This window comes from Trichomycterus rosablanca, chromosome 7, assembly GCF_030014385.1.
Source record: "Trichomycterus rosablanca isolate fTriRos1 chromosome 7, fTriRos1.hap1, whole genome shotgun sequence".
Lineage (NCBI taxonomy): Eukaryota > Metazoa > Chordata > Actinopteri > Siluriformes > Trichomycteridae > Trichomycterus > Trichomycterus rosablanca.
In genome coordinates this window covers 8,001,699-8,018,357 of record NC_085994.1, presented here as the reverse complement: position 1 = coordinate 8,018,357, position 16,659 = coordinate 8,001,699, and the positions used below count along the sequence as shown (strand labels likewise).

The 16,659-nt window shown below is 38.0% G+C and overlaps 1 long non-coding RNA gene across 1 annotated transcript; it reads right to left on the bottom strand.

Annotated features, from left to right (window-relative positions):
• Window positions 1-234: 234 nt before the first annotated feature.
• LOC134317609 (uncharacterized) lies at window positions 235-2,937 on the bottom strand. Its single transcript, XR_010013253.1, has 4 exons — window positions 2,654-2,937; window positions 2,290-2,403; window positions 1,970-2,061; window positions 235-856 (listed from the first exon to the last, which is right to left on the bottom strand). It is a non-coding gene; the product is annotated as an uncharacterized LOC134317609 (long non-coding RNA).
• Window positions 2,938-16,659: the final 13,722 nt, after the last annotated feature.

Genomic DNA, 16,659 nt, shown 5'->3' with positions numbered 1-16,659 from the left:
TTAACGTTCCATTTTGGTTGTATGAATGTTTTATTAGAACGTTCCTTTAACGTTATTTTGTCAGTTCTTAATATTTTCAAGACATTTAATACAAGTTAAAGAACATACCCAAAAACATTTTAAATGTTACTTTAACAAACTTTTAACATAACTACAGATAATGTTAATCCAAGACAATGTTAATCCCTTTGTCTTTGTGATATATTGGATGAAGGAGATTGCAGGCAGAGAGAATCCGTATAACAATGCACATTTATTTGCAACATACACACACATACACACACATTCATGCTTCCAACCCGTTACATGTGCATTCACTTAGTAATTCTACCCTCATTATCTTATATAGTCATTAAGTATTTACTGCCACCTTCTAACCGTTAACTAACTTACAGTTATATATCACCAAATACAATTCTAATATACTAAAGTCTTGAACCCCCCAACCCCCTCAGACATTACCATTAATTAAAAAAAATATCTGAATCACTCTGATAACATTTGCTATGATGGTCTAATTCAAACAATTCATGTGATAATACTGACATAAACGAAGGCAAAAACAATGCAAACATGTTTATTTTAAAACATGTTTTATCATCAATCAAATTCAATTGAATGAACGAAAAATGAAAAAAGAACAATCCCTCAATTTTTCTATCCATTATAAACTGAGGTAAAATCAGCTAGAATATATTGTATTTATTATATGTTATTATTATCAAAAATTAATGTAAATTAATCAATGGAAAATGGAAAAAATATATATAAATTCTAATGTAAATGAATAAATGGAAAATGGGGAAAAAAACAAATAAAGTTAGGTAGTAATTCAGGGCGTCTCTGCATTCTCCACCTGCAAAGTAAACAAAGAGATTTTTTAAAGTATTTCTGCATATTTATCAGTACATGTAAAACATTTTACACTGTAACCAAGTCATTCTGAGCAGCTAAAATACAAATCTTCCTTGAAGTTATGTTGCAGTCTTTAATTTAATTTAAGTCTTCAATGTGCAAGAGGTGTCTGTGGCTCTTTTTTAATGGTTGAATTACTCGTATTACAGCCAGCTTGATTAAACAAAACTAGAGTGGCTTATTGCTTTTATAAAACGGCGGTCAACATAAAATATAATAAATACAACAATGTTTAATTCATAAATGTATTTATTGTGTATAAACTTACAATAAAGCATTCTTCCGCGACGCAAGGTAGTTCGATTAACAGTGTTGCTAGGCAACAAGAGGGCGAACATAACATTCACTTTTTCTTTTCAGTGGCGTATTAATATGGAATGATGTGAGGTGGTCATAGGTGTGCGTTTATCGGGGATTTTACAACGGCTTCGAACGCGGCTCAGCCAATCAGATTTTAGGACCGGAACTATCCGTTTTATAAGTTATGAATAGTAAGCTGTTTTATATAATGTAATAAAAAGTAAAAGTGTCAGTATAAAAGTTGTAGTATGTAATGTGGGTTACACTTCATAAGATACGGATACATTTTATGAATATTTTAAAAGCTATTGAAGTTATTAATATGCTGAATACTTTACATGCTATTGAAGTTATGAATAAAAATCATTTTTTTATTATGTAATAAAGAGTAAAAGTTTAAATCTGTTTTTAAATCTGTAGTTAACAGAATGCTACAATAACTAAACACAATGACACAAATGCAGGGTTTTACCTGGGTTGTTGGTGGGCTTAGGTGGTTTAAAGCACACATATAAAATATTATTTGAAAGAACATTTTGGACCTCCAGTATTTTAAGTGTAACATGCAGGTTAACGTCCACATTTAATTCATGTGTACAGATATGTGTATAGATATTGTGGCGCCGGCGAGCAGGAAGGATAGCGTCAGGGCCGCGAGTGAGCTGCCTTTGGCAGTTCATTCAGTGGTTTAGGGACAGACACCCATTCATACACACATACATTCATACAACAGACAAACATATAAGCTACTTACCCAACCCTCACCGCAGCCACCCCACTCCCAACAACGGGATACACGGCCACGGTGAGCTTAGACACCACTGCCGCAAGGCTTCCTGGGTAAAGCTACAATATCATCAAAGGTGAATTGTCTCGTAAGAGATGTTAAAAGCATTTACAAACTTCTCTATGTTCATTTCTAAGTAATATTATCTGTAAACCTAAAATCATTAAAAGTCATAAGTTTATAATAGTGCAGTTCAGCACAATAACAGCACTATAAACTAGGGCAGTTGTAGCCTAGTGGTTAAGGTACTGGTTCAGTAATCAGAAGATTGGCGGTTCAAGCCTCACCACTGCCAGGTTGCCACTGTTGGGCCCTTGAGCAAGGCCCTTGACCCTCAATTGCTTAGACTGTATACTGTCACAGTACTGTAAGTCGCTTTGGATGAAAGCGTCTGCTAAATGCTGAAAATGAAAATGTAAATGTAAGCAATTGCACCAGTCTTAACAAGCATTACTAAGTATTTAAAATGCACAGTGAGAAGGTTAATGTTAACGTTTAGCTAACGTCCCAAGTTACTCATTTGAAAACATTTCATGCTGATACCTGGGTTGTTTTCGACTTTCTACAATGACCACTTATTTTTAATAACATTTCAGAGATAATATAGTTTTTCATGTTTATTATTATAAACTGTTTAAGTTTATGACTTACCATCGAACTTCAGTGGTTTAGCAGGGCGCCGCTTGACGAACGTTTTGTTTTCATTTCTCACTGTAAGTTGACGACAACAGTTCAGCCGTCGGTGAGATCTTGTCAGATTCTTGTGTCCTTCAATAAGTACTGACTCAATAACACATGTGGCAGGAATTTCATCTTTAAAGAAGTACACAAGCACGTACTTTGGCAGTCTCATGTTTCAGAGTAAAATAACTGAAAACACGACATTTGTATTTCGCTTAAAGTTCTGTGTGGAGGCAGAGACGGTGGGTTAAAATAACGGTCTCAAGTCCAGTGCGGATGTGCGCATGTGCAGAACGAGGTGTCCGACTGTCCGTAGATGGAGACTGACGTGCTGTGTAAAGAAGAGAGATTTGTGCAGAATAGACATAATAAAGCGCTATAAAGTCATTTCACTGAATGATATGCAATGTAATATTTGTCCTGTATGGATGAATTCTGATAACTGCAGTTTTTAATGCAGTTTTTATAAAATCATGAAAAATAATGGTTTATTTTAAATATATTATTAAATAAATGAATCAAAACTGTTCAGTAGGAATCAATGAATTCAGACTTACAGTGGTGCATCTTATGACCTCTTTAAATCAATGTAAATCAGTTGAATATCTTAAGAATATCACACACATACTCCTTTAAAATTTAGTTTAAAAAAAACGTTAAAACAACGTTCATATATCATTACACATTGAACAGAATATTTATCAAGGTCACGTAACATTTATAGAACGTTCTATTAACGTTATTGTGAGAACGTTTGCTCATAACATTGCTTTCACGTAACGTTAGTGAAAGTTGTGGGAACGTTCCCTGTTAGCTGGGAAGGGCCTTGCTCAAGGGCTCAACAGTGGCAACCTGGCAGTTGTGGGGCTTAAACCGGCAACCTTCTGATTACTGGTCCAGTATCTTAACCACTAGGCTACAGCTGCCCTTCATTAATGATTAGGGTTTTTACTACTTTGTAGGCTCCAGGCCCAGCATAATTAAAACTGGTTAATAAAGATTAATGAATAAATTAGCGATTTAATTAGCTTCTTTTGCCAGAGGAAAACAGCGACACCCCTCGGTGCAGCATATTCAAAGCATGAGCTGATGTTTGAGCACTTGGTGAAAAAGAAAAAGAATAAACCAAAGTGTCCACTAGGTGGCAGACTTTTATAACGTTCCAGACTGTGGGGCACCACCTGCTATGTTCTTGTTTGGCAGCGTCACAGTCCAGTACTTCTATGCTTTACAGCCTGGATTGCAGAAATTGGTTTGCAATACAAGTTCCAGCGTCTAAGCCTTGTAAAATTCATCATGCCTGCAAATAACATTTATAAAGGTCTTATAAGAAATGGAGAGAGCAGTTTTACTGGGGTTTGCTTAGTGGTGCATATACATTATAGGTCTACTGGTCATCATATTGTCATCTTTGGTCCACAGACACATTTTTCACCAAATGTTTACATACACGTGTAAACATGATTAATGTCATGACCCAGGCTTAGAAATTTAAATTCCTGCTTCTGTTCTTTTACTGTATCTGGATTTGCCCCTAATAAAATTGTCCAAAGTTTCATCATGCACTGAAGTGCACTGTACACATTCTCTCACTAACTCTCACAACCTAGGAGCAAGGTAGAGCCGTCAGTATACCATCTGAATGTTTTTGACTGGTGGGTGGAAAATGTGTCTTTGTGGAGGACATGATCAAGAGATCTCAAGCACACACACAAACACAAATGATCAATAATCCTAATAATGTTTTGTTGCCAACTAAACATTAAAGCCAAATGCTTGGCAGTATTCATTTGCAGATAATAGGATCAATATTAATGTTTAGCCTGGATAATTCATTTTTGGGCACCAGTGAGATAACCATTACTCATAAGTCCAAGTCGCCATTGAGCCAAAGATAAGAAAGTACATCCAGCCTAGTGTACAGTCCTGAATTGTGTTAACTGGCCCATGTTGCCGCCACTCAGTCTACCCTTGCTTGTCGCTATGGAAACCCCTATAACTTACACCAGTGCCATGCAGACAATGGGCACTCTGACACTGAGTTTGATCAGAGTTCTGACCTCTCACAGCAGGCCACCAAAATCACAACTCCCTCTTTAAGTTTTCCTGCATCTTAATTACCTAGATAAACTTCATGAAGGTGTGGCTCGTAACTGATTCATCTAATAAATAGCCATGAATACAAACGATATAGACCAAAGACATGCAACAACAGGCTGATTTAAACAATAATCCTGCATTTAACAGTTTAAGAAAACATACATAGGGGTCAGAAACCCTATAATAACTGTACATTTAGATAGACTTACTCATGTGCTTAGTATCGTCTTATTATCTAAGCATTATACCATAAGACAACTGATGATTTTCCTTTAGGATTTTCACACATGACTACCATGTCTTGTGTCTTTGTCTGTTGGCATGATTTTTTGTGGAGTGGTTGTGTTAGCTTTGTGGCATATGTTAAAGGTAATGTGCAACATCCCCACCTGCCATGCTTAGTTTGGAGGAAGCACAGTTGGATGGATAGTGCATTTCTCTTTGAAATACACTTTAAAGCATTCCCTGTGCCTAATCAAACATTATTTATTCGCTTCGTCAGAAAGCAACACTTTGCTTGGGTTCTGCTGAGTCCTTTGCTTGTTAATACTATTTGTTAGTCTTCAGTTTGTCTGTCTGTCTGACATGTCTGGCTTACAGTCATTGGCTACTTGCCTCTATTCTCCTGCTGGAGGCAGGTGAGGCAGCTCTGGGATTTTCATTTAATTTTATTTAATATTTTTGAAACCTCCGCTTTATCTTGGTCAGAGTCATGGTGGGTCCAGCTTTCCTGGAATCACTGGGTGTAATAAAGTAACTTACGCTGTACAGGACACCACTCCATTGTGGCCTTGATTGCCACCCTCCCCCTTTTATTTATACAATTTTAAAAGCTATAAAAGAACATGAATCAGAATCAGACTTTACTGGCCAAGTATGCTCACACATACAAGGAATTTGACTTTGGTTATACAGATGCTAGCAGTACACGATAAATACAATAAGGACAGTCTTATACACACACATATATTCTCTCTCTAACACACATTCACACATTCATACCTGTAAACAAATAGCATGTGCTATTCACATTATTCATTAAAGGTGCAGAGTTCTGTGCAGTATAAAAACTATAGAAAAAAAATTGAAAAATATATAAATAAGAGATGAAAAATGAATGTGAAAAACCAGTGTATGCAGTGTTGTGTGTCATTATGTAAGTTTTGTAATTTGTAGATGTACAAGTGTCCCAATGAATCACAGGTAATCATTGTAGATGCTTTTTTTATAAAAATTTTTTAATGTATATATTATTACATAAAGCCTAATGAAACGTTATCAACTGTATATATACTGTATATATGTGTGTGTGTGTGTGTGTGTGTGAACCTGAACTTGTGGTGCAAAAGATGCATAGGCTGAATGAACCTCTCCAATCCCAGCTGGTCAGCAGGTCAGCAGAAGGCTGAGATATATGTTGCAGAGGGCATATTTTATCAATGTAAAAATATTTGTGAAATTTATCACATAGCAAAAGTCCTTGTTGTCATTGTCTATCCAAAGTGAAATGAAATGTTTTGCCATTTTGAGCATTGTGCATAATGACAGTAGGCTCTATAAATATGACTTATACAGTACAAACAATGTAACAAGTAAAAGGGCACAATATCAGTGTACAATCTTACAGACTTAGGAAGATTGTACGGGGAAGATCAAGCCATCATCCTTGTCCCTGTGTTGTCACTATTCAGTCTTCAGTCTCCAATTGTCACTATCCAGTCTCCATGTCTCCGCATCTGAGACCCGACGGCGCGGGTACTACCTTATCACTGTGGCAACATGTCTGGGATTTGACCCACCCCCAATCTGTAAAACACAATGCGGGCCCCCACCCTGGAGCAAGATCATCAAAAAATTAATTGCCATTGTCTCACAATACATCCATCATATATTATCTAACAGCTGTCATGGTAAGATTAAGTACTGTAGTGATGGAATGAGGTTGATATTTTGGTGTATTGAAATAATTGAACATAAATAAATGTACTTTACTTAAATAAATGTAATACAAAATTGAATGTATAAAGTTAAATTATTTATGTACCCCAGAGATAGAAGTTTAAACAATAAAATAATCTATCTACATATTTTTCCTTTACAGTTTTCTCCCATTTTATACATGCAAAATAAAATACAACTATGCACACAATTCTGAAAACTTGAATCTCATGTATCAACAACACGACTTCAAACTGCATAAAAGAGTACTAAAAGTACTATAAAAGAGTAATGGTATTGCTGCTCCTATACCAATTTCATCCTCAACCGGTGTTGATATAAGACTCAATATACCTGTTGTTCTGGTCCATGACTGGTCACCAACGACCCACCAACAACCCACAAGTGCTGTACCTTTCACCATATTAACCATTTCTAAATCCAGTAAGGGAATTCTCTCAGCATGGTGGTGGAAAGTATACGAACACAGACCCCACAAGCAAGTGGCACTACTCCAGGCAATAGAAGAGGAATGTGATGACATCCATGTAGATGAATGCCAGGAATGGATTCGCCATGCCAGGCATTTCCCCCCGCTGCTTGGCCAGGGAGAACATCACAGCCAAAGTGGACATGGTCCTCTGGCCTGAACAGGATCAGCGGTGGGATGCAGAGTGATCTGTTTCAATGCATTTTGCATTTTTTTCAGTTTAGCTCATCATGTTGTATTAAAGTAAGAAATAACTATCTGCATAGTTTTGTGTCAGAATAGCATTTATAGTACAGTACTACTTAGTACAATACAATTGGTACTATAAATGCTATTCTGACACAAAAAAATACAAAAAAAACTAATTTTCACATATTTGTATGCATTTAATATTTAACATTGCCTCACAAAGCCATTTTAGCTTTGTGAGGCATGTTTACTTGTGGGCATGTTTACGTGAGGCATGTTTACTTACTTTGTATGAGATTTGATATACATTACATTTACATTCATTCATGGGCAAGCCATAGCTTAGTGATTAAGGTATTAAACTAGTAATCATAAGGTCGTTGGTTTAAGCCCCACCACTGCCAGGTTGCTGCGGTTGGGCCCTTGAGCAAGACCCTTAATGCTCAATTGCTCAGACTTTATACTGTAACTGTAATGTCAGTCACTTTGGATAAAGGTGTCTGCTAAATGCAGAGAATGTAAATGTAGATATAATATGATGCTATGAGATGTGCATATTGTTTTGGTGTAAGAAATCAGGTTGATTTCAGTTGACAGTTTTGAGAAGAAAGAATATGGTTCAACTTAGTGACATGGCCTGCTATTTCCTTGTTAGTGATAATAATTGACCTATGCACTACAATAGAATTGTCTACTACTACTTATAAATACAAATAAATAATAGTAATATTGTTGTTGTAATAAACAAATTGTCTGGCAACTCAGGTAGATAAGAATATATTAATGAATACTTACAAGCACAACTGCTTGTGCTACAGTTAAGATAAGACAGTCATGTAGACAGCATGCGTGGTTCTTAGTCTGATTGAGGCCAAGTAGTACGTTTATTTGGCTAATATACATGTTTATTTGATTATCAGTTCTATACTGGACATGTGTGAGAAATCATCTTGTACTTGCTTGTACCAGGTGCTTTCTAACAATGTTCTAATACAGTTTTAGCAGGACACTAGAAAGTGTACTTAAGAAGTATTAAGAAGAAGTATTAAGAAGCATTGTGACGGCCGCTCAGGTGGTGCAGCGGTAAAAACACACACCAGGACCAGAGCTGGATCTCGAATACATCGTATCGAATCTCATGTCTTGCCTGCCGGCCAAGGCTGAGTGGCCACATGAACAGCGATTGGCCTGCTGCTGTTCAGATGGGCGGGTCTAAGCCGGATGGGGTCTCTCTCCCATGACTAGTGCAATTACGACCTCTGCTGGCTGATTGGTGGTGCCTGTACAGAGATGAGAAAATAGTGCTCTCAGGGTGTGTCTCTCCGTACACAACGCTGGGCTGCACTGCACTCGTCAAAAGTGTAGGTGATAAGATGCATACGGCATGCTGCCCACGTGTCAGAGGGGGCGTGGGTTAGCTTCATTCTCCTCAATCGGAGCAGGGATCGGCATTGGTGGAGAGGAAGCATGACGCAGTCGGGCAATTGGACACGCTAAAAAGGGAGAAAAAGGGAAGAAAATGCATAAAGAAAAATATTTAAAAATTAGAAGCATTGTGACTGCAGGCATCTTGTTTCTACCATAGAGATCAATAATAAACATTTAAACATCAGACTGTTTTGTGAATGGAATCATTACAAAGTAATTACCTTGTTTTTAGTAGTTTTTAAACTAAAATCAAGAAATTGATTCTAGAATATATAATACTAGGTAACAAAGCAAGACAGTGTGGTCTTATTTAGCATTTTTGCTTTTGTCAATAAAGAAAAAATAATAAAGATTTTAATAGTAGCATATTATTGTAAAACGTAGTGATTATGCTATATAAAAGTGTAACAAGTTAACAATCCCATTGCACAAATGTTGGAGTAGTTTTATGATTGTGTGCATGTAAACACACTCAGTAATGCATGTAGCCTGATTATAGCTTAGCAATGTAGCTTGTAGTGAAACACCTATATTTTACTAAGGGATAATGTTGATGCAGGTAAGCAAAATGTTTACGTTTTTTAAATCTTATTTAACCACAATTCAAGTGTATCAAGCACTGTTTATATGTTAGTGAGTTTATTTAATAGCCAAAAGTATTTCATAATCATCACTATATTTAACACTATTTTGTCATTAGCAACCTAAAGGCTAACAAACTATTATTTAGCCTTGATAGCCTTAGCATTGATTTCTGGCAAAAACAGAGCTTTTGGAGACTTAATATTTGAACTCATACATGTTAATTTCTTGAGTAATTGTCCAAGTCATGAGCATTGGTGTAAATCCAGACACGTTATAATCCTCATGAAGCAAAACTATAAATGCTTGCAGTAAATAGTGCATGCAAAGGAATGTTGGCCAAGCTGGACAGTGACTGCCACGAGAACTTAACAATCCACTTCAAGTGTGAGAATGGTGAATATGAGTGGATGTGTGCACAGTAAGGTACTCCCTACACTCCAGTGAGAGGTCGTACCCTGGCGGGCCAAGGCCCAGGGTGGCGCTGCTTGGGATTTTAATTAAATCAGACCACAATGAGGAAGAAATGGAGGAGAGCAGGAGGAGGGAGGGGGTGTTGGGTTGATGAGGGGGATATGACTATCTCCAGGGGTAAAGGCAGTGTGGGAAGAGAATGTGCACCTCCTTGCTGGGTCTCCTCTTTGTGTCACACTACTTCTTATATACTGTGGGAATTCCCAAGGAATGAGAGATTGCAAGGGGACAGTTTGGTTTGTACCTGATATGAGAAATTAATATTGTTTTAATATTTGTTGTGAGAATTCATAAAGTGTACCAAGCTGACTGAGCTGGCATTCTTATTGATAAACATTGGCTAAGCTGATATACAAGTGTAAGAGAAATCACTATATGTTATACTGAAGACCTGGTTAAATCTAAAAAATGGCAATCACTGACTATTGGCAATGTATTTATTTGACAGATTATTTAGACATATGACAATGGCACTTGACACAGCTCATGACACCAGTTGGTATAATATATAAGAGCTTATTATTGAATACACGTTACAAAAATTGAAACATTTGGACGTACCTGTAATTCATTTTCAAAGTGCTCAATTTATAAACCATGAAACAACCATGAAAGTGCATGAAACAGACAATTCTGACAGGATCAGGAATGAATGAGACCCACAGACAGACAGAGGCTGATGAGAGATGAGTTTACCCCCTCCTGCTGGTGTGGACTGGTGGGGTTGGTCAGAGTGGGACAAGAGCCACAGGGGGGTGGTGACAGCCAAAGCGGAGGAGGTTCAGCCCACTGTGGGAGCCGATGTCTGACATGACCTCTCCCAGCGTGGCCTCCCGTCACGGCTCCCAGAGTTCCCTCTGTGTGTATGATCGATCTTTGTCTCTCAGTCCTGCTGCTTTCACTGCCAGAGAGGTCTGCATGCTATAACAGGTTCATGAAGTGATTGATATATCTTTGTAAACATACAATGGATGTTTGGATTGAAGTCCATCAGTGGTAACAATGATCTCCTTATCAAATGTAATACACCTCTTATTATCATTAAGATCAGATTGTCCTCATACTGGTGGGATTATAATCTGTATACAGAGGAAGTTATAGGGGCAAAATGTGGTGAAAACATGGGTACTGTTACCTAAACAATACACAGACATCAGTTTCTGTCTATGTGGAGTTTGGAAATACAACACAACTTAAATAATAGTATGGAACCATCTTAAAATTAGACATTCCACAGGATTTAATAAGCTAACCATTATATTTATCATGTTTATTATGTAAAACATAAGTCACGGTTCCAGGTTTAGTGTTCAAATGCATTTTATTTGTATTAATAGTGATGTGCAGCAGGTCATGTTGGTGCAACACATTTATAGGCTTCTTGGTTCATCCACATCTCTGTGAAGTTTGGCATGTCCTTGTAGGGATCCCTCAGGTATTTCAGTTTTGTTTATCCCCAAAACAAAGTTCTTGGTGGTATTTAGTAGGCAAAGCTGTTCTGTACTATTTTAAAGTAATTTTATACTATATACTATACTATACAATATATAGTACGTATATTGTTTGTTTGTTTATTAGGATTTCTACGTAATGTTTTACACTGTGGTTACATTCACGACAGGACAGGTAATTACTTGTTACACATGATTCATCTATTCAAGTCTTTAATTTCAAACAGTCATGGACAATTTTGTATCTCCAATTCACCTCACTTGCATGTCTTTGGACTGTGGGAGGAAACCTGAGCACCCGGAGTAAACTCCACACAGAAAGGACCCGGACCGCCCCACCTGGGGATCGAACCCAGGACTTTCTTGCTGTGAGGTGACAGTGCTACCCACTTAGCCACTGTGCTGCCCAATATATAGTATATAGTATGTGTGTGGTTGCACATGTAATTACAAGTGTACTACATAGTAATCAAGGATTCCTAACATGAAACCTATGTGTAATAGAAATGTGCACCTATGTCTCATATCTATTTGAACTACATCACTTTGTGAGTGGGGTATTCTGCCCCTTGAAGTAAACATCTGGGTGGCAGTGCCCTTGTTCAAAGGTGTGACTTTCTGTCTAGTCCACAAAACCAGCAGACAAGGTAGTGAGGATCGATTCCTTCTTTATCACTACCTGACACGCTGTCAGGAAAAAAAAACACCTGATAGACATGACAGGAAAGCTCATGTGTAACTTAAGATCACATTTGAGCCAGGTCTCCTACCCTCAGCTATCTACTTTGTCTTCTTGCTACCTATGACCTTTTTATCTTTTTTTCCACCTTATAGTGATCAGGTCTCTCTGTCAACAACCTGAGTTTTTTCAAGCATGTCCATCTCTGAGACGTTTTCTTTCCTACGCCACCAATGGGTTCCCACTTTTTTTTTTTTCCTTTTTGCTCTCTTTGCTCTTTGCTAGACCAGGGGGCCATTGCTGTCACAAAGCCGCCACTGTGTCTTTCACTCCTGCTTTCCCTCTTGCTGCCTCTCTCTCTCTCTTTTGCTTTGCTGTCCCCAACGGCTCCTGCAGGCGTAGTGGAGCATGAATCTAAATCACTTATCTCCAGCCTTCCCTGCCTCTCCTCCCTCTCCTCCAGCTCCAAGGCACAAAGGCCAGAGCTCTTAACGACACACAATGACTTTAGACCAAAAAAAGTTACTCTGTTACATTTTCTCCTTTTCGACCATAACACCCCCCCGCCCCCCACCTCCAAACGTCCCAGACCACTTCCGCAGAATGCATGAAAAGAACGTCTAATGGCAGCTTGTTAGCCACTCCACTGGCTGCACTGATCCACGTTATCTGTCCCATCGGTTGTTTCTGAGATGCCTGTGTGAATGTCAAGAAGATCCCAGTCAGGGTCATGTTTTTATTCGCCCAATCGGCCGCAGGTCCGATAAGACAATTTGTCAGAATGAAATCAGAGAAGGGGGCCTAGGACACCAGGGATTCACTGGGAACTGAGGGGGGCCCCTGGACTGGACGGCCACTGAACTTCACCTTTCATCCACACTCACCTCTCTATCCTATCAGTCTCTGTCAACTGATCGGTTTACATTTTAAGTAATTTAGGTTCACATAGTTCAGAGGTGTACATTTTCAATCTTAGAGATCATTTTAAGTGTTCAGTTTTTTGCATCTCATTATCGTGGTTAAAAAAAATTCTGACATGCTGGTAAATATTGTTATGCTTTTAATGTTAAAATTCTAATTGGGAAAAATGAGATCAATACTGAAAACTTTGACTAGCTTACTGCTAACAGCTGTTAGCTTAACAGTATCTAATAATGACTCAACATCATTCTATATTAGTGGATTATACACCGATCAGCCATAACATTAAAACCACCTCATTTTTTACACTTACTGTTTATTTTATCAGCTCCACTTACCATATAGAAGCACTTTGTAGTTCTACAATTACTGACTGTAGTCCATCTGTTTCTCTGCATGCTTTGTTAGCTCCCTTTCATGCTGTTCTTCAATGGTCAGGTATTATTTGGGTGGTGGGTCATTCTCAGCACTGCAGTGACACTGACACGGTGATGGTGTGTTAGTGTGTGTTGTGCTGGTATAAGTGGATAAGACACAGCAATGCTGATGGAGTTTTTAAACACCTCACTGTCCCTGCTGTACTGAGAATAGTCCACCAACCAAAAATATCCAGCCAACAGCGCCCTGTAGGCAGCGTCCTGTGACCACTGATGAAGGTCTAGAAGATGACCAACTCAAACAGCAGCAATAGATGAGCGATTGTCTCTGACTTTACATCTACAAGGTGGACCAACTAGGTAGGAGTGTCTAACAGAGTGGACAGTGAGTGGACACGGTATTTAAAAACTCCATCAGCGCTGATGTGTCTGATCCACTCATACCAGCACAACACACACTAACACACCACCACCATGTTAGTGTCACTGCAGTGCTGAGAATCACCCACCACTTAAATAATACCTGCTCTGTGGTGGTCCTATGGTGATCCTGACTATTGAAAAACAGGGTGAAAGCAGGCTAAAAAAGTATGTAAAGAAACATATGGACTACAGTCAGTAATTGTAGAAATACAAAGTGCTTCCATATGGTAAGTGGAGCTGATAAAATGGACAGTGATTGTAGAAAAAAGGAGGTGGCTGGCTGATTAGTGTATAATAACAGCACAAGCTGAATTCACAATCAATTATTATATATACTTTTATTTAGAGCAACAAAGGTAATGAATTAAAAACATTATATGTATTTTGGCTGTGTCACAATTATTATAATAAATTATTACTATTATAATAAATACCATGTTATTAGTTTGTTACCATATAGAGTACTAATACCACACTGTATGGACAAAGCCAATCCCAAATAAAACTGTGACAGTAGGAGTAATCTGTAAACAAACAAAGTCACTTGCATTTAGGTTGCAAGGTCAAAAGCATTTTATTATGTTTATTTTTAGTCTCATTAAAAAAAATGATATTTACATTTACATTAATCTATTTAACTGTACTTTGAAAAAATGTAACACTGCATGACATACCTCTTACACTGTGATGGATTGGTGCCTTGTGCAAGTTCTGTTTCTTCTGCCTCAGTGTTTCCAGGATAGTCTTTGAGCTCCACCCTAAACAAACTTAAGATAAAATCATTGATGTAGAGAAAGGAACAAATAAATATACTTTTTATAAGATGTTATAGATTTTATTCAATATATTTTAAGATAAAGATCCTGTTGGAAGTCATCGTATTTTGATTCAGGCAGAGATGTGGAGTTGTTCCTCTTCCCTCTTTTCTCTTTCTCTGTTTAGTATGCCTCCCTAGTGGTCAGCTTCCTGCTCAGCCGCCTAATTTAATCAGGTGTTGTCCCAGTAGTCACCGTAGGCTTTTGAATTTTACCAAATTCCCACCTAGAAATGTCTTAAGCTGTGGTTATTGCTCGGGATTAAATTTGCAGCAAGAGGGCAAGTCTTTAGTGATGTGATTTTGGTCACCCTAACTCAATCTTTTTCTAAAGCCTTTCTTTTACTCACAATCTTTCATCTTGGCTCAAAGCGATGGCATTTTAATTTTCATTCCCGTATTATACTTTATTTTGTTACCTGCCACTATTTTCACGCTTTCAACACATATATGGGTTGGTTAGGTCATTGAAAATGACATTATTTCTCTCTTGGGGATTGTAGAAAGTGTGGTTTAGGTTGAGATTATGTTATTGCAGATATGTCTTGGCTTCTTGGAGTCCTTGTGTAGATGAGACAAGCTTTTAATAACTATGTTTTGTTCTTCATTTAAAGCTATTGAGTTGCAGCGCTTCTGTGTATGGGTGGCGGGTTTATTATTTCTTGTTTGTAGGGGAATTGCAATAGTTTTCTGTAACACTTTGGCTAAGGTGAGAAGTCTTGGATGTAATGCTTGTTAAAATTAGATGATGAATCAATACAAATATTTTTAACACTGAGAATACATTGTGACCTAAGCACTTTTAAACTTTGGCTATTATATGCTTAGAATAACTCCTGTTAGAGAATGTCTATTGCTGAAATTGTTTTTTGTAAATCAATAAAGTGCACTATAAGCAGAACAGCTTATACTTCACTTAATATCTCAAACCATTTGCTTCACAATACTTGCAAAAATAGTACCATTCTTAACACTCTGTATCAATATTCAAATAATAATGTGAAGATGCTGGGCATATGATCAGTTTAATCACATTTGCTCAGGTATATGATGGACGAACGGGGAAGGGGGGTTGAGCAAGGCAAGTGGGGCAGAGGCAACCTTAACAAGCTTAATGAAACATGTCAGTGTGTTATTTTCCGCTCCATGCCTCAGTCATAGCCTGTCAAAAGCCTCCTACTGAGGAAGCCCCATTGTTGAGAGGCTAGACTAGCTTAGGTCCCAGGGGTCCAGCCCCACTTCATCTCCACCCATAGCTGCTATTGCCAGCAACTGAGACACAAGAAGACACAAATACACCTCTTGACCTTGCAAGAACATACACACCTCTTAAGCGCTGTACCCATCCTCCTACAAGCAATCCTCACACGAGAAGGTAGATGTAGCTATAGAGGTTTTGCTTTAGTTATCAACCATCATTTCTAGAGAGTCATTTCGTTTTTTGGCCATGGTTTCTGGCAGGTGGTCAATAGCGACATGATCTGTTGCACGGTGTCACTCTCCATTGCCCCACATATAGGGATGCAGAGGACACAACCCATGGGTCAAAGATCCCACCACAGGCTTCCATACACTGGCAGAGGCAGTAATCAACTAGCTGACTGACAGGAAAATTATTGCAACAGGCCACGTGGAAGGCAGTCACAGTCAGACACATCATTCCAGACAAGTAGGATATCTGAATCACTCACTAGCTTGTGTTAAATTTAAAATTGCTTGCAGAAAGTCAATTGGTATAACTCTGTTTTAAATCTTGGATCTATATGGCTATGAAATCCCAATTCATTAAACTGTCACTGAACAGTTATTTTGGTAAAATTGGTTCCAGAGGTGGAATGGAACTCAGTAAAGCCCCACAGGTGTTGCTCCTGACTGAAAAAATGGCCAGTGCTGTCATATTAAATATTTATTAGGCTACTAACATTATACATTTCAGCTTTACCACAGCTTTTCTGGGTATAAAGATGTTACATCATAATGCAATATTCTACTATCATTGCTTGTCTTTGGAAATTGTATTGATGAGTGCCTAAGTTTCCCGCTAAATAAAAGTGGCGCAGCAGGATATTCTGCTAGCACACAAGCGCCGAGATTCTGAACTCCTCGGTAC